The 14,633-nt window shown below is 44.7% G+C and overlaps 1 protein-coding gene across 1 annotated transcript in view; it reads right to left on the minus strand.

Annotated features, from left to right (window-relative positions):
• Plch1 (phospholipase C eta 1) overlaps nt 1-14,287 on the minus strand; it is a 191,946-nt gene extending 177,659 nt beyond the window's left edge. Inside the window, exon 1 of the mRNA XM_058574872.1 lies at nt 14,084-14,287. The gene's annotated coding sequence lies outside the window, so the exon portion shown is untranslated. The remainder of the gene's footprint in view (nt 1-14,083) is intronic.
• Between the last annotated feature and the right edge of the window lie 346 nt (nt 14,288-14,633).

Genomic DNA, 14,633 nt, shown 5'->3' on the forward strand with positions numbered 1-14,633 from the left:
CAGGTGAGAGATTATAGCACCTGAAAATAGCACAGATATAAGAAAATAATGGCAATAAAGAAGTTTAGTTGCTTTAAAGTCAAAAGAAATGTTGTGAATCCTGACACATCACATCCACAAAGTCTGGAGAGGACACATTAAATAGGATAGGAAGAGAATTTTAGGTCACCCAATCATCACTCCCCAGACCCAAGCAGCACAGCATGGAGACAGAACCTCCCTGTGGGGAAGGTGAGGGAAATGAGTGCTGGATTTTGCATCAGACCCAACACTGGGCCTATACCAGCAACTCAACAGGGCTGAGAAGGCTCCCAAGACCTCAGACTCCAGCCCAGTGCCCGGGATTGACCCTCCAGACCCACCCTGGTGCCAGCCCCAGGCTCCAGACCTGCCAAGTAGACTCAGCCTCCACACAGGTCTGTCACACTGGTCCACTAGACTGACCCCAGCTGCTATAGGCTCTGGATTGGCCCCAGTATTACAAGGCTTGGGACTGTTCCAATGCCAATAAAACCCCCATGAACTCAGGCTCTAGGACCACCCTCCTGAACCCAAGATCCAGGCCAAACCCCAAGGATCCAGATGCCTGCTGACCAGCCTGCATCATACTACCATGCATGAGGACTCCAGCAACAAGCCCTCCCACAGACCACACCAGGCAACCTGTGCAGAATCTCTGAATGGCTGGTTGGTGAAAGGGTTTCTCAGACAAAGCCAGACTGCAAAAACAGGTGTAAGTTCCTACTTCTTCAAATAGGCAGGCACCATTGCCTGACCATATCAGGGAAATAAGATACCACTAAAGAACAAAATAAAGCACCAGTAATCAACAATAAAGAAATGAAGATGGATGAACTGCCCAGCAAAGAATACATTATAATTGTTTTAAGGAAACACAGTGAACTCTTTTTTTTTTTTTAAGACAGGGAGAGAGAGAGAGAGAGAGAGAGAGAGAGAGAGAGAATTTTAATATTTATTTTTTAGTATTTGGCGGACACAACATCTTTGTTTGTATGTGGTGCTGAGGATCGAACCCGGGCCGCACGCATGCCAGATGAGCGCACTACCGCTTGAGCCACATCCCCAGCCCAAGAACTCTTAAGAAAGTTCAATGAAATCAGAAAAAACAGTAACAACCAAAAGAGAAATTTAACAGTGACTGAGATTACTTTTTTTAATCAAACAAATTTGGGAAACTAAAAATACAATTAAATAAATGAAAAAATGCAATAGAGAACATCAATAGGAAAACTGGTAACAGAGAAAGAAAGAATCTGTAGCTGGGCATGGTGGCACACACCTGTAACCCCAGTAAGAGGGAGGCTAAGGCAGAAGAATTGCTGAGTTCAGGGCCAGCCTGGGCAACTTGGTGAGACCATAGCCCATATTATTTTTAATTGTTTTGTTTTGTTTTTTTTAACTGTCCTAGGGATATAGCTCAGTGGTAGAGCACCCCTAGGTCCAATCTCCAGTACCACAAAAAAAGAAAAAGAAAAATTAAATCTGTGAGCTTGTGAACTCAGAGACAGGTTACTTGAAATATAGAATCAGAGAAGAAAAAAATAATGAAAACAAATGAAGCAAGTTTATGATTCATGGGGCAGCATCAAAAGAGCAAATATTTGAATTATAGAAGTTAAAGAAGGAAAAGGGAAAGATAAAGAGCCATGAAATGTACTTAAAGAAATAATAGCACAGAACTTTTCAAATTTGGGGAAAGATATAAATATCCAGGTATGGAAAGATCAAGGGTCTCTAATCAGATTCAATTCAAACATGACACCAAGACATAGTACAACCAAATACCAAAACCGAAGACAGAACCAAGCAGGAGGAGAAAAGCAGCTTATCACAATCAAAGAGTCCAATACCTCTCACAGTAGACTTCTCAGTGGAAACCTTAGAGGTCAGGAGAGAGTGGAATGATATTTTCAAGTGCAAACAGGAGAAAAACTGCCAAGAACACTTTACCCAACAAAGCTGTCCTTCAGGAGATAAAGGCTTTCCCAGATAAACAAAAGCTAAGGCAGCTCATCACCATTAGAGCTGTCTTACTAGAAAAGCTAAAGGCAACTCTTCAAAGTGAAAGAATAGGATAGTAATAAGTAACACAAAAATATGGAAGTATGAAACTCAGCAGTAAAATTAAGTACCCAGTTAAATGCAGAATATTTCAATGCTATAATGGTGGTGTACAAATCATTTACATCTTCAGTAGGAAGATAAAAAGACAAAAAAAAAATTTAAACAATATCCAATGTAAAAATATAAACTGTGACATTCAAAACAAAATGAGCTGGTCATGGTGGTGCATGCTGTAGCTCCTGACTCTGGAGTCTGTGAAAAAGACTGGGAGTAGCTCTGGAGTAGAGTACCCCTGGGTTCAATCCACAGTGAGGAAGAGGAGGAGGAAGATCAAGAAGAAGAGGAGCAGGAGGAAGTGAAGAAGGGGGCGGGAGAGAAATAAGAGGGAGGAAGAAAAAACACTATGATTGGAGGAGGTAAAAATGTTGAGTTTTTTGGGCTGGGATTGTGGTTCAGTGGTAGAGTGCTCATCCTCAGCACCACATAAATGTAAAATAAAGATATTGTGTCCACCTAAGACTTAAGAATAAATATTTTTTTAAAAGTCGAGTTTTTTTTTTTTAATGGGATCAAAATGATCACCTCAGAGTGGCAACTACAACTGTGCTTTATGTAAGCCTCATGGTAAAAAAGCAAAAAACTATTGTTTTAGTCAGCTTTTTCACTCCTGAGACTAAAAAGACCCAGCAGAACAATTGTAGAGGAGGAAAAGTTTATTTAAGGGCTCACAGTTTCAGAGGTCTCAGTCCAGGGACAGTTGGATCCATGCCTAGGAGTTTAAGGTGAGGCAGGACATCAGGTGGAGTATGACAGAAGGAAGCAGCTCACATGATTATCAGGAAGCAGAGACTCCACTTGACAGACAAAAATATACCCCAGAGTCCTACTCCCAATGCCCCACCTCCTCCAGCCACACCCTATCTGCCTTCAATTACTACTCAATTAATCCCATCAGGTGATTGATACACTAATTGGATTAAGGCTTTTACAGCCCAATCATTTCCCTTCCGAAACCTCTCACATTGTCTCACAAGTGAGCTTTTGGGGGATACCTCACATCCAAACCATAACATCTGTAGAAAATACACAAAAAATTTTAAAAAAATATATCAATACATACCAGTAGGAAAATCACCTAATCACAAGAGATACACCAAAAGAAGAACAAATGATCTACAAAACAATCAGAAAACAATTAAGAAAATGAAGTAGTAAGTCCTTACCTAAGAGTAATTACCTTGAATGTGAATGGATTGAATTCTCCAATCAAAAGACAGAAAGGCTGAATGGAACTTTTAAAACCAGACCCAACTAGATGCTGCCTATATGAAAATCTTCCGAGGTGTGGTGGTGCACACCTGTAATCTCAGCAGCTTGGGAGGCTGAGCTAGGAGGATCAAAGCCAGCTTCAGCAAAAAGCGAGGCGCTAAGCAACTCAGTGAGACTCTGTCTTTAAATAAAATACAAACTAGGGCTGGGGATTGGTCCAGTGGTGAGTGTCCCTGAGTTCAATCCCCAGTACCCAAAAGAAAAAAGAAACACTTCACTCTAATAGACAGACAAATGGTGAAGGAATAGGGGTGCAGGAAGACATGGCATGCAAAGAGAAACCAAGAGAATAAGGCCGTAGCTATGCTTCTATCAGATAAAATAGACTTTAAGGCAAATCTGTAAGAAGAGACAAGGGAGGTCAGTTGCCGCAGTCCGGCTGCAGCAGAATAACGGGGGGGGGGGGGGGACGAGCAAGTTGTGTATGTTGATACAGCAGGAGTGGAAGCCGTTTACTGCAGGACAGGAGCAGTATTTATACATTCCGCACAGCTTATCTAATTAGCATAAACTAGATACATCAGTCAACCAATAAGGAATCTCCACACTTAATGGCTCGCTGGTGTTACTTCACAAACCACTCCCTCTGGCATTTTGCCAGGCGCCATGCAGACTTGTTTACAGACTCTAACAGTCAGTATACAATGGCCAAGCATCCAATTCATCAAGAGAACACAATAATTGTAAATATACATCCACCAACATAGGTGCACATAATAGATAGAGCAACTAACAATAGATCTGAAGGAGGGAGAGACTCAAGCCCACCTTCAACAATGAACAGATCATCCAGAGAGAAAACTGATAAGGAACAGCAGACCAGAAGAACCCTTCAGATCAAAGGGACTTTAAAGATGGACACTACCCACAGCAGCAGACACACATCCTTCTCAAGGACATGTGAACTTTCTCCAGGACAGACCAAGGGTTAAGCCACAAAACAAATTTAAGAGGGCTGAAATCATATCAAGTATCTTTTCTGACCACAGTGTATAAAACTAGAAATCAACAACAGGAAGGGGCTGAGGGGAGAGCTTAGTGGTACACCATTTGCTTAGCATGTATGGCTCTGGGTTCAGTTCCCAGAACAAAAAAGAAAAAGAGAAAAAGAGAGAGACAAAGGAAGGAGGGAAGAAAGAAGGGAAGACAGGAGGGAAGGAGGAGCAGGGAGAGAAAAGGAAAGGGGAAGAATAATGGAAGAATTTCAGAAAACTCACAAATACATAGAAATTAAACAATTAACATACACTGCTTCTGAACAACCAATGGGTCAGATAGTAAACAGGAAATTTAAAAATATTTTGAGATAAACAAAAATTGAACATACAACATACTAAAACTTACAGGATGCAAGAAATGCAGTAAATTACCCTAAGAGTGTTGTTGTTGTTGTTATTATTATTATTATTATTTAGTACGGGCAATTGAACCCAGGGGAACCAGACCACTGAGCCACATCTCCAGCCCTTTTATAATCTATCTAGAGACAGGGTCTCACTGAGTCCCTTAGCGCCTCGCTTTTTTGCTGAGGCTAACTTTGAACTCCCAATCTTCCTGTTTCAGCCTCTAGAGATGCTGGGATTGCAGGCAAGAGTAATTTATGGCAATAAGTGTCCACATCAATAAAGACAACTTCAAATATACAACCTAATGTTACACCTCAAGACATTAGAAAACAAGGACAAAATAAGCCCAGAGTTAGAGAGAAATAACAAAATTCAGGGTAGAAATAAATGAAATAGTGACCAGAAAAAGAAGAGATCAATGGAATTAAGAGTCGATTTTCAGAAGAGATAAAAAGACAAACCTTCAGCTAGACTGAAAGAAATGTGATAAACCTAGAAATGGAATTCTGTTCACCCCACAGGAGAAGGGAGTCCTGTGGTTTCCAACAGCACAAATGCACTGGGAGGGCACTGCGTTAAGGAAAATGCCTGGCAAAGAAAGGTGAAGGCCACAGGACCTCACATCTCACCCACCTCGCAGACTGGAGAAGGGTGGTCAGCAGGGGCTGGGGCAGGGGCTGGAGGTGACAGCTGAAGGATACAGATTTAAATTAGGAGGACTATGTTCTAGAAACTTACAGCACCACATGACCAGAGGGCAGTCATCAACAGTACACTGCACCAACTCAGAAGACAGAAGGTGCTCTCTCCATGGAAGAGGTGAGGTAATACTGCCGCTGATCAGCTCAACTTAGCCACAGGATACACACATCTTAGAACAGCCTATTGTACATGACAAATACCTACAATTTTGATCTATTTACATATAAACCAGACATGGCAGCACATGCCTGTAATCCCAGTGACACAGGAGGCTGAGGCAGGAGGATCCCAAGTTCAAGACCAACCTCAGCAACGTAGCAGGGCCCTAAGCAACTTACTGAGACCCCAACTCAAAATAAAGTAAAAAGAGAACGGCTGGGGGAGTAGTTAGTGGTAGAGAGCTTGCCTAGCATGTGCAAGGCCTCAGTACCACAAATATAATAAAAAACTTTTTAAATAAATAAGAAAGTTCTGTGTGCCAATATGGAAGAAAAAATATACTGTTGTAAGAAAAATGCAAAAAGCAAAGATTGTGCTGGGCGAGGGATATACCTCAGTGATACCAAACTTGCCTAGCAATGCACAAGTCCCTGGTTTGATCACCAGCATCACAAAAAAAGAAAAAAACATGTGAGTTATGCTAACATTTGATTGTTTTAAAGGATGAAAAAGGCAGAAGGCACACATGTGTATTTGAATATATATAGATATATAAACCTCTTATGTCTGGGAAAAATACACAATAAACTAACAATGCTGTTGGTCTATGAAAGAACAAACAGACCCGGGGGGCAGGGGAGGAAAGAGGTATGGGGGAAACTTCACTAAATGCTCTAAAATCCTAAAATGTACAGTCCTGAGAATGTGTGTGCTCGACTCAATTATTCCTTCCCCAAACGTAGAAATTAACATAGCAATAAGAAGAATTCAGTGATAAATAAATGCTTTCCGGTCGACTCGCCAAATGGCCAAATGCGAAGTGACAGATTTCCAGGGAACACGCTGGGAACTGGTCCTGACGAGTGTCTGCCTTTGACTGGAACTTGGACACTAAATAATAGATTTCACATTTCTCTCTTTTGACAACTGAAAAAGAAGTTGGTACACAGTTTGTGTTCACCCTCTTCCAAGTCTGGATTTTAATGATTTGCCCAATAAACAGAAAAAAATACTTCCAACTCACAGCCCATTAAACACGAGGGAAGAGGCGTTGTTCCCAACTTTGGGGAAGAAAAGATTTCTCTGACATTCCCATTGGGGCGCTGCTCAGGAAAACCCGGGAATAATCACACGGGAATGATTTCTCTGTAGGGGAAAGGACAGCGGGCAAGAAAAGAAAAAGGACACTTTCTGGCCCTTGCCGCCCCTCCGCCAGCACCAGCTGGCAGAGTCGCCCAGGCTGAGCGGGGCCGGCTCCCATTGGTCCGTGGGTCCCGGCTGCAGCCAATAGCGATGCGCGAGGAGACGGAAGAAGAATATGAAAACCGGCAAAGCCCTCCCCAGGGGTTCTGGAAACGCGGAGGAACTCAGCGCTCTCCAGCCGGGCAATAGCCCAGGTGAATTGGCGGAGCCTTCCGCAAAGAACAAGAAAGGGAACTGCTTCCAGTCCTTCAGGTCTCACTCTTGGGAGCGGGGAGGCAGTTACTGATTTATTCCCTTGTTACTGAAACCCAAGACTTCCTTTTCTGTTTTTAACTTTAATTTGGCTTATTAAGTTGAAAGTTTCAGAAGTCACAAAAAGGGTATGCAGTGAATAGTAGCTGTCCTGTCCCCCAGCAAACAACATCCTTAGTTTCCTAGATTTCACATTTCTTTCTTTTGACAACTGAAAAAGAAGTTGGTACACAGTTTGTGTTCACCCTCTTCCAAGTCTGGATTTTAATGATTTGCCCAATAAACAGAATTGTGCATGACAAATACCTACAATTTTGCACATAGATATCTCTGGAAGGAGAGATTCTATATGCGTATCAGAAAAGGGTTTGCTCTCAATCCTCTTTTCTTTTTTCTCTTTTCTTTTTTGTTTTTGCTTTTTAACCTTTTTACACAAGTCACTTGTATGGAACCATCAGTCTTTAAATTGAGGGGGCTGGGGGGAAAGCCAAAGGATAATCCTAACTCCTTACATGAACACATTGCCCTTTTCTATAGAGAAATCACTTTTTTTCTTGCAGTGCCAGAGATGGAACCCGGGGCATCACCCATGTTGGGCAAGCACTTTCCAATACCTCCTGTATCACTGAAAGTTAAGGAAAAGCAGTTTGGCAAAAAGAAAATAGCATATCTAGAAAACCAAATGCAATTACCAGCAAATCAACTCGGTTCTGGTCCAGGATTCTGAGCCCTGAACCCTGTATGGATCTTCCAAGTTCCCACCAGGAATAAATCTGCACTGGTTTTCTCAGCTCTCCAAGATCCGGTGTAAGGTCCAGAGGCCTCTTCTACTAAATTGAAGAGGGAGGGAAGTGGGGAGCTGCATTCGGGTATTTGATTCTTGTGGACTAGCAACAAGGAAGTGAAGAAGATGAAAGAGAGACTCGCGCCTTCCACTGGTTAATCAGTAACTCACACTAAACTGGACAGCCTCCGGGGACAACGTAACAGGTGGGCATGGGCACCAGGATGGCTGGGCAAATTCATAAGTTCCTTGCTAAACTCAGAAGAACCAGTCACAGAGAAAAGAGGCTGCCTGCAGGAGAGCCCCCACAGACCTGGCCAGTGTCCGGAGCAGAGGCTGAATTCTAAGGTGGAGTCCACACCCAATTTGAAATCCTCATCTTTGTCCCTGCAGTCTGAGATGCAGGGAGGAGAAAAGGCCAAGAGGGAGGTGTGTTTTCAGGAGTGCTGTGCTACTAGGAACCAGGCATCTGCCACCCTGGCCACCAGTCGGCTGTGTGGGCATAAACATTCCTGAGCCTCAGTTCCTCCATAAGTAAACCAACTCAAAACTACTGCAGACATAAACCAGTTCAGGACAATCCAACCACATCTCCCAGGAACCCAGCAGAGCTGTCTAAGGGGCACCCAAACTGCTGGCATAACTTAGCCATTTTCAACAACTGCCCAAGGTACTTCTGGTCCCCAGTTTGAAAAGCATTAGAAGAAAACATCATTGCAGCCGTAAGTCTCTCCGCATGACATCAAGAGACATAAGCAAGCACAGTTTATATAAGATAAAACCAGTATCTGGAGATGCCAGAAAACACACATTAAAATCATGAAGGGTCCTCTTAGACCCACCACAAGTTGACAGCAATCCAGAAGTGATAAGTGGGCCACTTTGATGTGGAGAGACCTCTAAGGAACAGAACCTAAACACGGCTCACTTCTAAACAAATAGCCAACACAGTTTATAAACAAAGTCCTGAATGTTCTCCTGGAATCAGGCCTGACTTTATAACCTCCTGAACTCCAACGCAGGGAATAGAGCTTCTCCACCACCAAAGAACTGATCAGAAACACTTTGGCCTGTCTGTACTTTACATGAAGTGGGAATTAGAAAATAAAACCAACCATCTGTATTTTATATGTACATACATATACATATGTATACATACACATATGTGGTAATTTAGTCCTGCCTTAGTGAGTGATGACTTGATATAATAGACCATGGAGGAGACAGACCTGGATTCAAATTCCACATCAGTTCCACACTCAGACCTTGGGCAAGAAACTAACCTCTCTTGTCCGCATCAAGAACGGGATAATTGCAACTCCTCCTGATCATTATGAGTACAAAGTGAGTGCCATGCACATATTAGGAACATGTGTTCATTTCATCCTTGTCTTTCAGAACACTTTAATATATTTACTGGACAAAAGAACTATCAGAAAAGCTATCCCCCTGTATTAACTCTTTTTTTATATATATTTTTAGTTTTAGATGGACACAATACCTTTATTTTTGTTTATTTAGTTTTTTTATGTGTTGCTGGGGAATCAAACCCCAGTGCCTCCTGCATGCTAGGTAAGCACTCTACCACTGAGCCATAACCCCAGCCTTGTATTAACTCTTAATCGGGCCAAAATTCTTCAGACCAACTTAAATATATATATACACTGAAAAAGGACTCTTGCACCACACAAGTTCTCATGATACATGTTTACAACCAAATATATTATCAGAAGGTGCATGTTGACCAGTTCCACTCGGTATTAAGGAAGATCACATGAAATTGCTGACGCTTTACCACTAGAGCAATTGCCTAGGATTACAAATACCAAGTCTGGAGCAAAGATTTGATGTCTGCTCTTCCTGAGTTCTCTGAAAACAGCAAGATTAGAAATCAGTAACTTTGCATTTTCATCCCATCTATTAGCTATGTGGCTTTAAGAAAATCATTTAGGGCAGGGAAGGTAGCTCAGTGGCAGAGTCCTTGGCTAGCATGTGCAAGGCCCTGGTTCTATCCCCCTCCCCCACGTAGCAAAAAATAAATTAAAAAAAAAAAAATAGTAACCTTGGGCCCTGATTTCCTGACTTATATAATACATGTGGTAGAGTCATCTTTTCCTGCTCTGTACTTCAGTGAGCACACAGCATGGGTACTAAGTGCATCACACTAAGTACCTATGCAGAGCTGGTAAGAATGCTTTTAACTTTGCTATAAAAGTTCTCTTGGTTCTCCCTTCTGCATCCATCCTGTCCTCTTCCACTTTGAAGCACAGAAGACAGAAAGCTCGAGGATAATCACACAAAGCTGTGTAAACTTCTTCAGGGGTTTCTAAAAACGCACTTCTAATTTACCGCAGCCTATCACAGCAGTGCTGGATTTCTCCTTCAACAGAAATGGTCACGGTGTCAAAGAGATGCGAGCAAGTGTGCACTCAACTGTGTCTAAACGATTTTCCTTGTGACCAAAGCCAGGCTGGAATAAGCTCCTGCCAGTGGGAAGAGAGAACATGCTTCCCAGGCGAGAGCCATTGTCCAAAGGCCTGAGTTCTGCACCACTGCTCCGCCATTCACAGCCGGCTCTAGACAAAGAGCCTGCGCCAAGCAGGACACTGCTCACCAAGCCGCTCGGAGCTAATGAGTATTGAGTATTAGACTATGAGCAGGTGAGGGAAGAAGACCAGGCTCCCATTAGCCTTCTGTGTCCTAGAAATGACCAGACCCAGGTCAGATTTTGCCACAGGTTTGCCGCGGCCGTACTGGATTTCAAGAGTCTAAACTCACTGAAAGTGCCTAGAAATTATTCCAGCTTAGGTTTAAAATGTTTAACGCTCTACTCTGCCCCTTTTATCCTTCTATAACTTCATGCCCCCTCCTTTTCTCAGGGAAATATCAGTGATGATCATCCAGGTGTACAGATCAACACTGTTCCTAGAAGAGGCTGGTTCATGATGTCAGGAAACAGGGAGCCGAGCAAAGGACCGCTGGACTCTCACCTTATCTTCATCTAAGAAACCTGAGAAGGCTTCTGTGGGTCTCCCAAGCACTGCACTTGCCGGCACTGTGAGTTTTAGGGCAATCTGTACTACAAAAATGTAAGCAGACAGGTGCATCCAATGTTTCCTGCCATATACAAAGTTTTCTTTAATTGCTCAAAAACTTATTTTTTTTTGCAAAGTTTTCACATGTGTTTCTGAATGTAGAAGTCTGATCAGCCCCAAATCAGCTATTCTCTTAGGAGCATCAAAGGTACAGTCCGCACCCTGAAAACCTGAAGTTACATTAGAATTATTTCAAAACTCACAGCTCTTAATTCTGAGAGGAGGGATCTGGATTTATTTATCTTGCTTTGTATATAAGTTCTGGATAAATATTTGTTAACTAAATTAATAAATTAAATACAAAACGCTGCATTAAGAATTTGTACAGGACTGCGAGTAGCTGAGTGGTGGAGCACTTGCTTAACATGTGAGGCCCCAGCGCTGAAAAAGAAAAAGAAACGATTGTCCTGGTAGTTTACATATGGCAACCGAACAAGGATCGAATTATCATGTTAAATTTTTTATAATTCTATCCATTATGAAAAAGATTTTTTTTTAATAAATTGAAGCTGACGACCTGAGAAAACGTTATCAAACAGGAGCTGTGACTTTTAACACATTTCATTCAGAGACCAATCCTGGCTCCGCCCACCGCCTTCCCCTCCTTTTGTCTCCTTGGGGCCTCCCCCAGCCTGCCTCCAAGCACTCCCAATCTTCTTATCCCACTGCCTCCTGGTACAAGCAGAAACACAAGGCACTGAGAATCAAGGCACTAGAGACAGCAACAAGCCACCAGAGGGTCACAAATACCTGAACCTGAAAATTAAGTTTTTCCATTTTTAAAAAATATTTTTTTAGTTGTTGATAAACCTTTATTTTATTTATTTATACGTGATGCTAAGAATCGAACCCAGTGCCTTACACACGCCAGGCAAGTGCACTACTGCTGAGCCACAGCCCCAGCCCTAAGTTTTATTTCTTAATAGGAAAAAAAAAAAAGGAAAAACTCAACTGAGCTTTTTTTAAAAATATTTAAATATTTTTTTAAATATTGTGCTCAAATATTTGAGCACCATGTCTAGCATTAATAACAAAACCAATGGGAGAGAACTTCAACAGCATGTTATTTGCTGTCATGTGAAAAGCAATATGCGGATTATATTTGCTGATGATAGAAGGATATTATCTTAAAACTTATACCACTAATAAACACTTGCTATTCTGGAAAGCAAATTGTTTAAAAATCGGGTACCACATCATGAGGCAGGCGGATCACAAACTGGATGCCAGCCTGGGCAACTTAGCCAGACCGTGTCTCAAAAACGGCTGAGGTATAGCTCAGTGGTAAAGGGTCCTGGGTCCAATGGGGGGGGGGGGGGGGGGGGGGGCGGTGGAATGGAATAAATGACACCCACGTTACTTCATCCAAGGTATTTTTTCCTCATTTCATTTCAGGAAAACTATCTCCATTTTAGCTTGGTGTGGTAGCCCATGCCTGTGATCCCAGGGGCTAAGGAGGCTGAGGCAGGAGGATCTCAGGTTCAAAGCCAGCCTCATCAATTTAGCGAGACACTGTCTCAAAATAAAAAATAAAGGCTGGGGATGTGGCTCAGTGGTTAAATACCCCTGGGTTCAATCCCTGTTTAAAAAAAAAAAATCTCCATTTTAAACTTCAATTAGTAGTTACATTGGTTCTAGCCAGTGCTTATTTAACTGCAACTAGGTCTCAATCACTCTGCCAAATATTGATGCAGTCTAAGAAAAATAAGCAAGCAGCAGCAGCTACAGCACCCACCAGATACTCTTGCCAAATGCTCGCCTGTGTGTAAACAAATGGGATTTAAAAGGCAGGATGGGGCTGTCAAGACCCAATTTAAAGAAAATGAAAATGAGCCCTACGAGCTGGCCCGCGCCTGCAACTCCAACTATTCGGGAGGCCCAGGCAGGAGAATCACAAGATCCAAGCCAGGCTGGGCAACTTGATAAGACCCTGTCTCAAAATTTAAAAAATAAAAATAAAAAATACCTGGAGCTGTGGTTCAAGGGGAAGCGCCCCTGAGTTAAATCTCCAATGCCAGAAAGAAGAAAAAATAATGAGAAGGAGAGAAAATGAAAATGACCTCTTGAGATGGCTAAGTGAATTTTAACCCCTGAAAGACCAAACCATAGGAGCAGGTGGAAGAGCAATGCCTCTCCTGGGAAAGGCTCGTCTACTGACCGGCGCCTGCTCTGGCGCACCCTGGTGGGGCCACCCTCCAGGCTCCATGGTAAACCAAGAACACCGGGCTGCAGGTGCAGGAGCTTAGCTCCGCGGAAAGCGGGCGCGAGCTGTCCCGACACTCCAGGCCAGACAGCTGAGTTTTCAGACAGCCTTCACCAGGAAGCAAGCATTTTATTCGTCTCCCCCACTGTGGGAGAAAAGGGGGGAGGTGCTCAGCTACTGGCCCGTGAGCAATTTTCACCATTATTTTCTGTCTATGATCAAAATGACAAGGGAGGGGAAGGGCTCCTTTCCGTTCTGCGTTTCATTCGGCTGCTGTTGATTCAGTGCTAACCTCCTCAGGTAAAGGAGATCTAAGTACACGCCAAGCTGCAAACAAAAGTCCCTGCGAGGAGCAGGCGCCGGGCCACTAGCGGCGGCGTCCCAGCCGCGCCGTTGCCATGGGAACCGCGCAGGCGCAGAGCGCGCCGGCTGCCCAGAGCACCGCTGACCCGGGCACCGCAGCCCCCGCGTGCCCCAGGAGCCCGCAACCCTCAAGCCGGGCCTGCGCCCGCGCATCGCGTCCTCGGCGGGGTTCCGAGCTGGGAAGACGCTCCGAGGAGCCCAAGCCACGAAGCATGTGGCGGACACCGCGCTCCCTCGCTGGAAGCCCGATCTGCCCCCCGCCGCGTCCGCGCTCCTAGGGCTCCCGCAGCGACGCTCGACCCTCCCTGCCACCGCTGGGGACCCAGAGTTTCGTCCTAACGCAGTCGCACACCCACATTCTCTGGATGGCGGGACTCCACCGGCAGCGGTGTCTCTTTCCCCTTACCCAGCACTCGGGCAGCGGGTAGAGCGCGTCTCGCGGCGGCTGCAGAGAGCAGCTCCGCCACCTGCTCCCCGGCGCGCCAGAGGCTCATTAGCCCCCTTCGCTGTACCGCTCCTTCTGCTCCCACCCTACACACACACCTTCCCAAAAAGTACGGACCTCCTCAGCTGTGCGTACTCTGCAGATGAAGGACTCCCGGAGTTCGAGGCACGTCCCGGGGCGATGAGTTACCGGCGCGTCCGCCTCCAACTCCAGACCCTACAGCAGGCCAGGAAAGACCCCCAGAAGGGCGCTTCTCCGCGTCGGCCGGCCGGACCCCGGGAGGATGGGGGAAGAGCAAGCGCCGCGGCCACAACCTGCTTTCTCATTCAAATCCTCACGCTGCACTGGAGCCCCCTCCCTCCCCGCCCCGCAGCTCCCGAGGAAATCAGAACTGGAGCTCGGGGGAGTGGACTGGAGCGCCCGCGCCTTGCTGGCCCCAAGGGCTGGGCGGACCAGCGGGGGCTGGATCTGGCCCCTCCGCCTACTCCCCCTGCGGGCTCCGAGTAGACAAGGGCAAGGAGCACTGGGATTGAAGCACCTTCTCCCCGCACCTGGCAAATTTAAACAATTCCCAAATCCAGGGAATCCCCCTTGATGCTCTACATGGGGCTGTAGTCGGGAGAGCCTGGGTGGTGGGAGGGCATAGGAGTGCGGAAACAAAGTTGGA

This window comes from Marmota monax, unplaced genomic scaffold (genome assembly GCF_021218885.2).
Source record: "Marmota monax isolate L192 unplaced genomic scaffold, Marmota_monax_Labrador192_F-V1.1 WCK01_AAM20220418_F8-fsc00022, whole genome shotgun sequence".
Lineage (NCBI taxonomy): Eukaryota > Metazoa > Chordata > Mammalia > Rodentia > Sciuridae > Marmota > Marmota monax.